The sequence below is a fragment of the Gracilinanus agilis genome, chromosome 3 (genome assembly GCF_016433145.1).
Source record: "Gracilinanus agilis isolate LMUSP501 chromosome 3, AgileGrace, whole genome shotgun sequence".
NCBI classification, from domain to species: domain Eukaryota; kingdom Metazoa; phylum Chordata; class Mammalia; order Didelphimorphia; family Didelphidae; genus Gracilinanus; species Gracilinanus agilis.
In genome coordinates this window covers 120,433,233-120,446,281 of record NC_058132.1, presented here as the reverse complement: position 1 = coordinate 120,446,281, position 13,049 = coordinate 120,433,233, and the positions used below count along the sequence as shown (strand labels likewise).

Below are 13,049 nucleotides of genomic sequence, written 5' to 3'. Positions count from 1 at the left end.
TGTGTGTATGTGTGTGTGTACATAGTGCAATGTTCCCTGCCTCACTGGATTATGAAATGAAATCACCTACACAGAATGCTTTGTAAGCCACTCATGTTACATCCCTTACATATGAGTTGTAACAACTATTCCAGTCTAGAATAGTTCTTTCTAGCCTAGTCTCATCTTTTTTTCTACTAAGGCTTATTGGGATTAGAATTTGGTTTAACAAAAGAATATCCACTCAGAATAAATCCAGATTCCTGAAATATGTAGATACATATAATATTTAATATATTATATCATAATATATAACAAACATAAACAATATAATCATAAATCAATATTTAATATACTAAATAATAATACAATTATATTATGCTATGTTCAATTTTATTATATATTGAATGTTATAAAAATTGGTATCATAGTGTCATCCACAAACAGCAGCATCCAGAAAACTCCACCCTTAAGAGGGAATCCTCTTTCCTTTTGGATTTGGTTACGGACATCCTTATAACAATGGTAAATGCTTCTCTGAGCGTTCACATCTTCATTTTAAACCATGGTTGGCGACAATCGGTTGATCATCCAACATCATTTCCCTTCATGGTGGAAGGAATCCTCTTTGACTTCGATACTTGTGTAGAAAACAGCTTGTTGGAAGCGAGGGAACCCTTTCAGGGGACATTTTGTCTCACTGAATCAAATAATCTTCTTCATAGTTAGCAAACAGTAAGTACAATGAGATCTTATATTCTTTATACGTTTCAGTCAACCAAGTGACCATAAAATTGTGAACTGCTATGAAAAATAGTTTATAAAAGTCTGCTTGTGTTTTAAAAAAAAATGTGGTCCTTGTACAATTTGGACACATGGCATCCCTCCCAGATAGTGACATTTTGAGAAATGAGTCTAAAATGACTATCAGTTGGTTTTTTTTTTTAACTTGTTCTAAAAACAATCAACTTTAGGGAAAAAATAACACATTCAAGGGAAGATTGTTTTCAATACTGTGTGACGAAATGGGAGCAGAACGGGAAGGCATTTCTATAAGGCTGAGAAACAGCTGCTCTTTCATGCTTAAAGAGCTGGAAAAATAGTTAAGCTAAAAGTAGAGACTGACATTTTTCTTAATGATAATAAAAATGAAGCAATTATGCTTGATAACAAAAATTAAGTGGATATTTTTGAAAATAAAAAAATCTGTATGCTGCATAAATGAATCAAATTGATATAAAATCCATTAAAATAATGTAATTAGATTTATTTAAAAGTTAGAACTATGATAATGGATTTGCAAAATAATATTTTTATATATTTTCCAGTTTAAAAACTACTTGCCTTAAAAATGAAATAGAAGAAAATAAATACCTGTTTATTAGGAAGGAAGGATTTATTATGTATCTACTGTGTGCCAGACACTGGGTTAAGTGTTTTACAAGTATCACATTTGATCTGCACAATGCTAGAAGAGAAGTGCTTTTCTCATCCCCATCTTACAGTTGAGGAAACGGAGGTAGCTATCAATTAAGCAACTTGCCCAGGGGCACACAGGCCATAAATGTTTAAGGTAGCCTTTGAACTGAGATCTTCCTGACTCCAGCTCTAACATTCTATCCACAGTACCATCTAGCTGTTTCGGGGGCCACTCTTCAATCATTTGGCTGAATTACAGAAGCAATTCTCATTTTATAGACCTCTATATTTCTAAATAGGAATGGATTAGGGACCAGTTTGATATGGACAAAATATTTTGTTTTACTGCATCTGAAAAAGAATGGTCTGGTGACAGCATATTGAAAGGAGAAAATAAACCTGTACATTTCATTTTGCTTTGACTACAGGTGAATAATGAGCTCTGAGATTTATCCAACAAAGTAAAATAAAGATTACAGTCATTTGTAGCAACTTATTTATGTGGGAATAGGACTTTCTGCTGTGGTAGTTAGACCAAATTGCAAGCTTGATTAGTGATTGAAAAAGATTTATACGAAGCAAAATCATTAGTGATACTACATTTTGGGGAACGTTGCCCCCCCCAAACAAGTCAACCTATTACATTATTCTTATGAAAATTTGAAAGGATTATATCAATAAATATCTATGCAGCTAGGTGGTGCAGTGGATAACTTGCCAGTCCTAGAATCAGAAAGACTTCTTCCTGAGTTCAAATCTGGTCTCAAACACTTATTAGTTGTATGACTCTGGGAAAATCTCTTCACTCTGTTTGACTCAGTTTCCTAATGTGTAAAATGAGCTGGAGAAGGAAATGGCAAATCACTCCTGTATCTTTGTCAAGAAAACCCCAAATGGGGACACAAAGAACTAGACCCAACTAAAAGATGACTGAAAAACTAGACATTTAATAAATGCTTGTTTCCTTTTCTTCTCTCCATCTTCCAAGAAGTGTTAAACTCTTTTAATAAAACAATAATATTACGTTCTTTCAATGAAACAGCAGCCGGAAGTCCAGAGTCTGCAGTTTCCAGATCTGGGTCTTTGGTTGGGAGGTTGAACCAGTTTTTAGCTATTTCCATGACAAGCAGTTCTCTCAAGCTTGAGAACTGCAGAGAACCTCAGCCTGTGTCTCTGGGGTTCTGAGGAGTTTCTCCTGATCAAGTCTGAGAGAGCTTTAGAAAGCAATGCACCCCCCATTATCTAGCCCTTCCTTCTCTTCTGCCTTGGAACCAATATACAGTATCGATTCTAAGACAGATGGCAAGAATTAATTTTTTTTTAAAGAAAAAAAAAAAAAAAGCAATGCAGTTAATGCCCTCAGGGCTGTTCCCAAGGGCTCAGGCTACAATCTGCAGGCACTAAAAATCAGTAACCCCAGCCAGCTCCTGCTTTCCTCCAATCAACTCCTGGAGCATCTGCAAGAGTTTTCTGTCTTCCTTCCATCAGCCCTCAAATCCTGAAGAATGCTAAATTACGGTGGTTAGCACCTAGTAGCTGTTAAATAAATGACTGTAGACTCCATTTGACTTGATGTCAAACAGTAAGAGGGTGCAGCTTCTTCCAAAAAATGTCCAGGCTTCATTCAGTCCACTCTCTAAGGCAATCCCCCACCAAGCAGCTGCCTTTTTCATCTTATGATCCTGGCCCACTTGGTTTCTTTGAGGCACCGAGGGGTAATCTGTGCTGCGAGATTTCCTCTTCACACAGAAGCTGTATTTTCTCCTTTTTCTGATCTTTCTGGCTTCTCATCTTAGTAGTGACCCATCTCTAACTCAAGTTGAAAAATCCAAAATCCACCGTTCTATGAGGCATCATAAAAAGAATATGGAATTCTCCACAGCCCCTGAACAGTTTTTTGATTTAGTTTCTCAGTGATCTTCTTCAGAACTCTGATGGACCACAATGCCTTTCAGCCAGTTTTGCCTTTACTCAGGACTTTCTTTTGCTCCAGTCTTCTCAGAACACTGTGTCTTCCCCTCAAATCTCTCTTATCTGATGAGCTGTTTTTCTTCTCAAGCTTATTTTATCTGTGTTCCAAAGACATTTTTTTTCCTGCTTTTGACCTAGATTAAGCATTTAATGTCTGCTTTGTTCCCTTTCAGAAGCCAAAATGTTCACATAACCAAGGCACAGTACCTTATACTTTAATTGAGAAAACAGAGACCGTTCTCCACAAGCTCCTTCCTTTTTCATTATCTTCATCTCAAAACCCCCTGACATCATCTCTCTTTATTCACCTGTTTCTGATAAAGAGGTGGCTCTTCTCCTTGCCAAAGATGATACCTTTTACACATTTACTTGATCCTTTGGCTGGCCATTTCCTCCAGCAGAATGCATCTTCAAACATCTCCTTCTTTCTCAAATCTTGGACATTTTCCTGTCAATTTGGTTCCTTCTTTCTTGCTTTTATATATTCCCAACTTTTTCCCAATCTTTAAAAAAAACCTTCACTGTGTCTCCACGCCCCCTCAAGATATCATTCTATTATCTCTCTTTCTCAGCCAAGTTCCTTTTAATAATTAGTTTCATGGACTCTCCATTTTCTCTCCATTCACTCATCAACCCTTCACAATTTGGCTTCTGATATCATCAATCACTTAACTGAAACTGCTTCCTCCAGAGTTACCAGGGATGCCTTAATTCCCCAATCTATGGACTTTTCTCAGTCTACATCTTTCTTGACTTATCATTTGACACCCGGCCACCCTTTATTGCTCTCTAAGTTTTAATGCCACATCATTCTGTCCTGGTCCGACTCTGACTAATCTATCTCAGTCTCCTTTTCTGGCTCATCTTCTGCATCATGCCCTCATCTATGTTCTTTCTCTCTCTCGGTCATCTTATCCATGCCCGTGGGTTTAACTATCATCTCTAGGTGACTCCCTGATCTATATATGCAGCCCTAGTCTTTCCCCTGTGCTTCTGTTCTGCATCTCCACTTGCCTGCTGGACATTTCAAACTGGAAGTATACTGGAGACACGTCTAAAACAGAATTCATCATCTTCTCCCCAAGTCTTCCTCTTTTCCAGATTTTTCTATTTTTGTCAGAAGCCCCACTAGTGTCTCAGGTGTACAATCTAGGCATTATCCTGGATCCCTCACTTTCTCTCACCCCACGGAGCCATTCGGTTTCCAGATCTTGCTGATTCTACCTTCGTGATATTGTTGCTGTGTGACCTGTTTTCTCTGCTCCTACAGCTACCATTTTAAATCTGGCCCACATCATCATTCACTTGGACTATTGTGACAGCCTTCTAACTAGCCTCCCTGACTCAAATCTCTCAGCACTACGAACCTACCTATACTTGCTGCCAATATAATTTTCCTTAAATACAAATCTGACCTTGTGACTTCTTTTTTCAACCAAATTCAGTGTCTTCCTATTGTCTATAACAATGATTCCAAAAGTGGGCGCTACCGCCCCCTGGTGGGTGCTGCAGCGATCCAGGGAAGCAGTGATGGCCACAGGTGCATTTATCTTTCCTATTAATTGCTATTAAAATTTTTTTTAAATTAATTTCCAGGGGGCTAAGTAATATTTTTTTCTGGAAAGGGGGCGGTAGGCCAAAAAAGTTTGGAAACCACTGGTCTATACAGTATAATATAAGCTTTTAATTTTTTTTAAACCCATACCTCCCACCTCAGAATCAATACTATGTATTGATTCCAAGGCAAAAGAGTAGTAAGGGATAGGCAATGGGGGTTAAGTGACATGCCCAGGGTCACACAGCTGGGAAGTGTCTGAGGCCAGATTTGAACCCAGGGACTCCCATCTTGAGACCTGATCTCAATCCACTGAGGTACCCAGCTGCCTCCTGAGCTTTTAATTTTTAAAGCTTTGCACAATCCAGTCCCAATCTGCCTTTTCATCTTCATCAGACCTCATTCCCTCTCTTACACTCGAAATCCAGTCAAATGGATCTCTCTGTTCCATATATCAGATATCCATCTCCCACTTTCATTCCTTTGCAGTAACTCTCATGTTTGGAATGTACTTCCTCCTTTTCTCCTTCTAGGGTTGTCTTTTAAAGATGCAGCTTGGGCACCATTTTGGACATGATGCCTTTTCTGGTTCCCCCAATGGCTCCTGCCCTCCTTCTAAAACTATCTTGTATTTAATCACCTAGTCAATTATTGTATTTATTAACTTTATGTTTATGCTATACATGTTTTTATTATAAACTTCTCTAGACCGGTTCGAGCATCGCCTTCTACAGAAAGCTCTTCCTGATCCCTGAAGCTGCTGCCACCTTCCCTTCCCTCCATAACCTACTTGTATTTATTCTGGACACACTGACATTATATGCATAAAGCAACAACAGAGGGACAAAGACAGCAGGGCCATTCAGCTGTTTTTGTTTCTCATTCTTGTTCTGTTTCCTCCCAACCCCACCTCAATGATTCATGACTTTGGTAAATTTCCTGGGGTAAATAGGTTCTGTTCTGGGAAGTTATAAAACAAGAATCTATAGTTCTTTTGATGTCCCAGCCCCACCCCCATGGTTAGCAGTGTTTGTAAAGACAAACTTAAAAAAAAAAGAAAAGAAAAGAAAAGAAAAACCCTTACTTTCTGTCTTAGAATCAATACTATATATATTGGTTCCATGGCAGAAAAGTCATAAGGGCTAAGCAATATGACTTGCCCAGGGTCACACAGTTAGGGCATATCTGTGGCCACATTTGAAGCCAGGACCTCTCCAGTGTTCTGGGTCTGGCTCTCAATCCACTGAACCACCTAGCTGCCCTTCAAAGAACACTTTTTAAAGAAAGAAAAGTTATCAGATTGTCATCATGGGGGGGCAGCTGGGTAGCTCAGTGGATTGAGAGCCAAGCCTAGAGACGGGAGGTCCTAGGTTCAAATCCGGCCTCAGACACTTCCCAGCTGTGTGACCCTGGGCAAGTCACTTGACCCCCATTGCCTACCCTTACCACTCTTCCATTCCACCTATAAGTCAATACACAGAAGTTAAGGGTTTAAAGTAAAAAAAAAAAAAAAAAAAAAAAAAAAAAAAAAAAAAAAGAAAAAGATTGTCATCATGAACAGTGTGAGTTTCAAAATTAATATCCAATATTCTAAGTATTCTATTTAATAAGATTTATTAATAATAATTAACATAAAAAGCCACCTTCCTCAACCCCACACACGGGGTTGGGGGGAGGGGAGCAAGAGGAAGCGCTTACAGCAAACTATATACAAAAATGAGACCCTGCAACATGGTGGAGAGATTAAAAAGACATTCTGGGAAATATTAAGGAATTCTGGGGTACATAGTTCAAAGGTACAAAATCTCCATTTATACAACAGAAAGAAAAATCTCATGTTTTTAAGGTAGCCTGAAAAGAAAACCAAGGGGAGAGAAGGAATACAAAATTACCTCTTTGGGGTCTATAATAAAGGGAAAGTGTGTTAAGGAGGGAATGAAGAGGAAAAGGAGAGAGAAGGGGAGATACAGAAAGACAGATAGAGGGAGGGAGAAGGAGACAGAGAGAGAAAGAGATGGAGAAGGAGAGTTAGAGAAGGAGACAGAAAGACATAGAGACTCAGAGACAGGGACAGAAAGGGAGAGAGAGAGATAGACAGAGAGAGAAATGGGAGAGACAGAGAGTCAGAGAGATAGAGGAGAGAGACAGAGACAGAGAGAGGAGAAAGACAGAGACAGAAAGACAGTGAGAGAGAGAGAGAGAGAGAGAGAGAGAGAGAGAGAGAGAGAGAGAGAGAGAGAGAGAGAGAGAAGGAGAGAAGCATGGAAGATAGGAGAAAAGAAAAAGAAAGGAGAAACTGGTGACTAGAAAGAAGGGAGACAAGTCAGAAGGTGATTATGGGAGCACAAGGAAGAGGTGACAAGGGCCCCCGTCTGGCTGTGACAGTGTCAGTAGAGATGCCACTTTCAGACTCTCTTTGACACCATAGTACATAGCCTCTATCCCAAAGGACCACACAGCATCTTTCCCAGTCCTGGCCCTGATCTTCATGGTGGCTGCTTGACTCATGCTTGGGCTCTCCCAGCTCCACGTGGCCTTCTCTCCTCTCGCTCAGTAGGATGCATTCCCCTGGGAGCTAGCTTCCACCACCTCCAGCTTTAGGCTTAACTGTGATCCTCCCTTGGGGTATTGCTGAGTTCTTTCAGAAACAGTATGGCCCCTTCCCCTAGAAATGGCAGAAGCCTCCCCAATTCTGCTCCTTTGGGACTTCAGTTCTGAGGCCTCTCAGGCAGGTGCTGGGAGACCAGGTCATCCCAGCAAGCTAATGCCCTCAAGGCTTGACCTTTTGTTGACTTTTCTTAGAATAGCCCTGGGTCCCTTTGGTGAGAGATCTCCCCTAACTTAGGGAAGTTATCATTCTCCAAAAAGTCACCTCTACAAGTGAAACCATTTGCCTAATTGTCACCAAATGGCTCTCGAGATCTGGGTTGCATCTCCTCTTTTTCTTTAAGGCTCAGTTCAGATGTCATGTGCTCCATGACATTTTCTCTAATTCCTTCAACTCTTAACATTTTATTATTTTATTTTATTTTATTTTATTTTATTTTATTTTATTTTATTTTATTTCTTAAACCCTTACCTTCTGTCTTGGAGTCAATACCGTGGTAAGAGTAGGCAATGAGGGTTAAGTGACTTACCCAGGGTCACACAGCTGAGGCCAGACTTGAACCTAGGACCTCCCATCTCTAGGCCTGGCTCTCAATCCACTGAGCTACCCAGCTGCCCCCTACTCTTAACTTTTTACCACTAGGTTCACATATAAATTCTGTTTTTTAAAGATCTTTATACTTAAACTCTTCCTATTTTAAAAACATGTATATGTGCATATATATTTAAACCTCTACCTTTTATCCTAGAATCAATACCGTGTGTTGGTTCTAAGGCAGAAGACTGGCAGAGGCTAAGCAATAGGGGTTTAGTGATTCGTCCAGGCTACACAGCTAGGAAGTGTCTGAGGTGTAATGGGGATAATTTGAGGAAAGGTGTGTGGTAAAAGAGGATTTTGAAAGGAGGTTGTCAAGGACTTGCTAGGTAGGTAATCTAGATTACAGGTAGACTGAAATAAGGAGATTCAGGATATAATATGGGCTGAAGTCAGGGAGTATAGCACTGAAGGGAAACAAAGATCTTCAGGGAGAGGGAGAATTAATCTAAACAGGCAAAGACAGCAGGGCTTATAGACCAGGACTCAGACTTAAACACAGGCTGAGGGAAATAGACTGAACTGAAATTAACAAACAGGCTTTAGTTAATTTCACAGGAAGGGACTTGTTTTGAAGTTACACCTTCCTTCAAGATGGATACCCGGCTTCCCTTCAAACTCAGAGTATGTTAGTTCTTTCCCTCTTCTTCCCTCTCTTAATAACTAACTGACAAATTATACTAATAGGTCTGTTGAAACACAAAAGGGTTTATTATCTTTAAAGGATGATTTGTCAGGAAAGTGGATTTAGGAAGCCCTAACAGCTGTCTCAGGAACCTCAGGTGGGGGAAGGGAGGCAGAGATGGAGTCTGAGCAAGGACCTGCCTTAACTCAGCTTACAAGGTGTTCTTGATATCTAAAGGGAATAAATGATTGACTAATTTCTTTATATATAATACTGTCAAATTATAGTTAAACCCTTCACAGATTTGAACTCCTCTCTAATTTATTCTCCTTATTAACTCCACAGACATATAAGGGAAGGGAAGGAAGGTAGGAAATAATAAAGGAAATGAAGATACAAAAGGTTTATCTAAAATAACAATTCTTAAATAAATATTTCAAAGCTAGGCTAAATTTCAATTCTACAGATAGGTAAGGAAGCAGCTCAGCCGGTCTGAAACTCTCTCCACGAGATTCACAAACCAACTCACTCTTCTCCCTCAAGATTCCAAACCCCTAACTGATTACAGAACTCAGCCAAAGCTTGAAAAAACTATCATGACCCCCTCTCTCTATACTACAGAGGTCAAATTTGAACCCAGAACCTTCCATTCCCTGGGTACCTAGCTGTCCCCTCTCTTCCTCTATTTTTAAGTTTCTTCTTCTTCTTTTTTTTAAACCCTTAACTTCTGTGTATTGGCTCCTTGGTAGAAGAGTGGTAAGGGTGGGCAATGGGGGTCAAGTGACTTGCCCAGGGTCACACAGCTGGGAAGTGTCTGAGGCCGGCTTTGAACCCAGGACCTCCCGTCTCTAGGCCTGACTCTCAATCCACTGAGCTACCCAGCTGCCCCTTTCTTCTTCTTTTTTTTTTTTAACTAATAAACATTTACTGAGAGTCTCCTATTTGCCTGACACTGTACTAAGAACTGGGGATACACAGAAACACACAACGGTCCCTGTTCTCAGTGAGTTCAGTCTTAATAGAGGAGAGCAAAGGCAAACAACTAGATACAGAATGTTGTTGTTCAGTTGTTTTTTAATCATGCCCAACTCTTCATGACCTCATTTGGGATTTTCATGGCAAAGACACTAGAGTGCTTTACCATTTTCTTCTCTAACTCATTTTACAGATGAGAAAATTGAGGCAAAAACAGAGTTAAGTGACTTGTCCAGGGTCATACAGCTAACAGGTATCTCTAAGGGCAGATCCGAATTCACAAAGATGAGTTTTCCTGACTTTGGGCCCAGTGCTCTATTCATTGTACCACCTAACTGCCCACTACGATAAAGACACAGGATAAATTGGGAATAATCAACAGTAGGAAGCACTAGAATTAAAGGGGATTGGGAGAGGCTTCCTATAGAAGGTAGAATTTTAGGTGACACTTGAAGGAAAACAGGAAATCCAGGAGGTGATGAGGAGGGAGAGAATTTCAAGCTTGGGAGTGTCAACTGGTTTTTTTTTGCAAATTTCACGTTTGCCCCCATCCCCTGAGAAATCACCCTGAGGGAAGCCCCACACTCACCTGTTTCAGACCGAATAATAGACCATGAAGTGTTCGGTGACCCCAGTTTGGGGTGGGACTAGTGGATCTAGTGCAATGTTAAGTTCCCTTTTTTTTAATCTTAGTAGCTTCTCCCATTGTATTAAATCCCTCTCTTGGGTAGCCCAGCCCTTGGCTTGACCCTTTCCTTTTGGATTCATTGTAGTAGAGCACTCCCTCTACTCCCTGATAGCCCAGCTGCTGGCTGCAGCCTCTTTCCTAAGCCTGCTTGCAACTTGTCAATGTACGTTTGCAGTACCAAGTTCCCTAAAAGGTATAAAAGATCCCCAAGTTCTATTATCCTTTGGAGAATCATCTCGCGGTGATCCTCCCAGAGGTACTGTCCCCAGAGCCCCAGGGTTCCGACTCTGTGTAGTATCTTGGTGCCTGGCTCTGGGATAGCAGCCAATTTGGACCTCTCTCTTTCCTAATTAAAGCCTTGGGTTTTGCTGATTCCTTTATTAGTTCTGTGTTGTTTCCAAGTCAACAGGAGATAGCCACTGAAAATGCCCAGTTGAGAAATGGAGCCTATTTTTTGAGGAACTGCAAGGAGGCCACGATCACTAGATCAGAGTCCACGGGGAGTGTGTGTGTGTGTGTGTGTGTGTGTGTGTGTGTGTGTGTGTGTTGGGGGCTGGGGGTTAAGGGTGTAAGAAGACTGGAAAGCTGGAGAGTAGATTATGAAAGACTTTGAATGCCAAAGAGGTTTTATAGTTGATTCTAGACAGGAAAGGGAGCCACTGGAGTTTACTGATTACGTGGGTGACATGATTAGTCTTGTGTTTTAGGAAGATGACTACACCAGCTGAGTGGAGAATGGACTGGAATAGGGGCTACTGCAAAAGCCCAGGAATGAGGTGTGGTGGCCCATACCAGGGTGGTAGCAGTATTCTTGTTATTCATCCTTTGTTTATTCAAAGAGGATCAGTGACATCATAGAATGATGTCTTGGCTTGTTAGTAAATTAGATTTTTTTTTTTTTACATTTTTTTAAACCCTTACTTTCTATCTTAGAATGGGTAGGGTGCATTGGTTCCAAAGCAGAAGAGTGGTAAGGGCTAGGCAATGGGGGTCAAGTGACTTTTCCCCAGTGTCACACAGAGCTAGGAAGTGACTGAGGCCAGATTTGAACCCAGGACCTCCTATCTCAGGACCTGGCTCTCAAATCACTGAGCCACCCAGCTGCCCCTCCCTAGAGAACTGGATTTCAGTGAGTCGGAGTTGCATAAAGTCATTCTCTCTTCCAGTGTCATCAAAGTCCAGGAGCAAGACAAAAGTCCAGACTTGCTGGTGATGGCCTAGAGTGCAGGGTAACCTTGACATCTTCAAAGTCTGCCCAAGCATTAAATGTTCCATAGTGCCTGCTTCAACCGTTTTCATGGATATTGCAGCAAATTGTTCTCGCCCACCGTTCCCACCAAGGGAAGTTTTCCCATGCATGGGGTAGACATTCCTCTAACTCACACCCAGGTTTGAGGTCTGTCCGCTACCATCAACCTGGTTTAGCTTGTCTGCCAAGCTGGTTTCAGCATGGTGTGGCTTCTTGGAGCCACAGGTGAGAGATGGGTAAGAGGCTGACACCAAAGATGAATGGGCAGCCCTTTAAAGGGGTGGCACACTCTCACAACAAAGGGGCTCGTCCTCTCTGAACACTCCGTGCACCTTGGAAGCTGCCTTAGAAGAGGGAAGGCAGTATAGCCAGGAAAGGCCATGAAGGTCAAATCGACAGTTTTGCAAACCAACTGTAGCAGCCCTGACAGTTGGAAGGATTAGAATGTTGACCCTGGGCTCAGGGCAAAAACCTTTGGAGCCTGAGACTATAAATAGTCCTGCAGAACCAACTGAGGGGCCTTTTTGCCTTTGGCTTTGGGGCTTTTGGGCTTTGCCTGATTTCCCTGGACCTCTCCCTTGACCTCTCCTGGACATCCTGCTATTCCCTGGATTTCCCCATTGGGCCCTGGGAGGAAGGGTGATTCGGCGGGTGGAAATTGTGGGAATTAGCTTTTATAGACAGGCAGGAATTACCTAAACAAAATCATCACTTCATCTAACAATCTGCTGAACCTTTACATCAGGGCAGGGAAATTATTCTTGGCTGAGGGAGCTGCCTGATCCCTCTGCCTGATCCCCTCTTCAGCGACCCCTTCCCCAGCACCAGCTTCTCCCTTAGCAGCAGTTACCGGACCCTAATCCCCTTTCCCCTCAGCTTACTCTTGGCAATAATAAATCCCTTTTGACTTTTATACAAAGAGTTTCTGGTGAATCCTTGTACCCACTAGTAGGGCAAAGGCTGAAGAAGAAAGAGAATAACTTTTCTTTATTTCTTGAGGGCAAACCCAGGCATCCATCTTGGGCAGGAAGTAGTCAGCTGTCACTTCCTGTACATTTCAGTTTTCACCAGCAGGGAGGGGCCTCTTGACTCCTTCCCTCAAGGGAGTTTAGAAGTAACAGCAGGAGCCAGACCCATACCATCTCTGGCTGACCCAATTCATCTTATATTGTAGAAATAGCCTCCCTGCCTGAAGGACCCAGCTTATTCCTCCCAGAACCCTCAAGTACCCAGCCTCTGTGATTAGCAGCCCTTCCTATCATATTCCTCATTTATTCCATAACACCTAGAAAGGAGGAGGGTATCAAAGAAAAGAGGGTGATGGGCAATGCCAAAAGCTGCAGAGAGGTCAAGAAGAAGGAGGCCTGAGAAAAGGCCTTTGGATTT

The 13,049-nt window shown here is 41.5% G+C and overlaps 1 protein-coding gene across 1 annotated transcript in view; it reads right to left on the bottom strand.

Moving 5' to 3' along the window:
• The window catches only part of SETDB2 (SET domain bifurcated histone lysine methyltransferase 2), a 93,310-nt gene that overhangs the window by 29,069 nt on the left and 51,192 nt on the right, over positions 1 to 13,049 (bottom strand). The gene's annotated exons all lie outside the window — the stretch shown is intronic.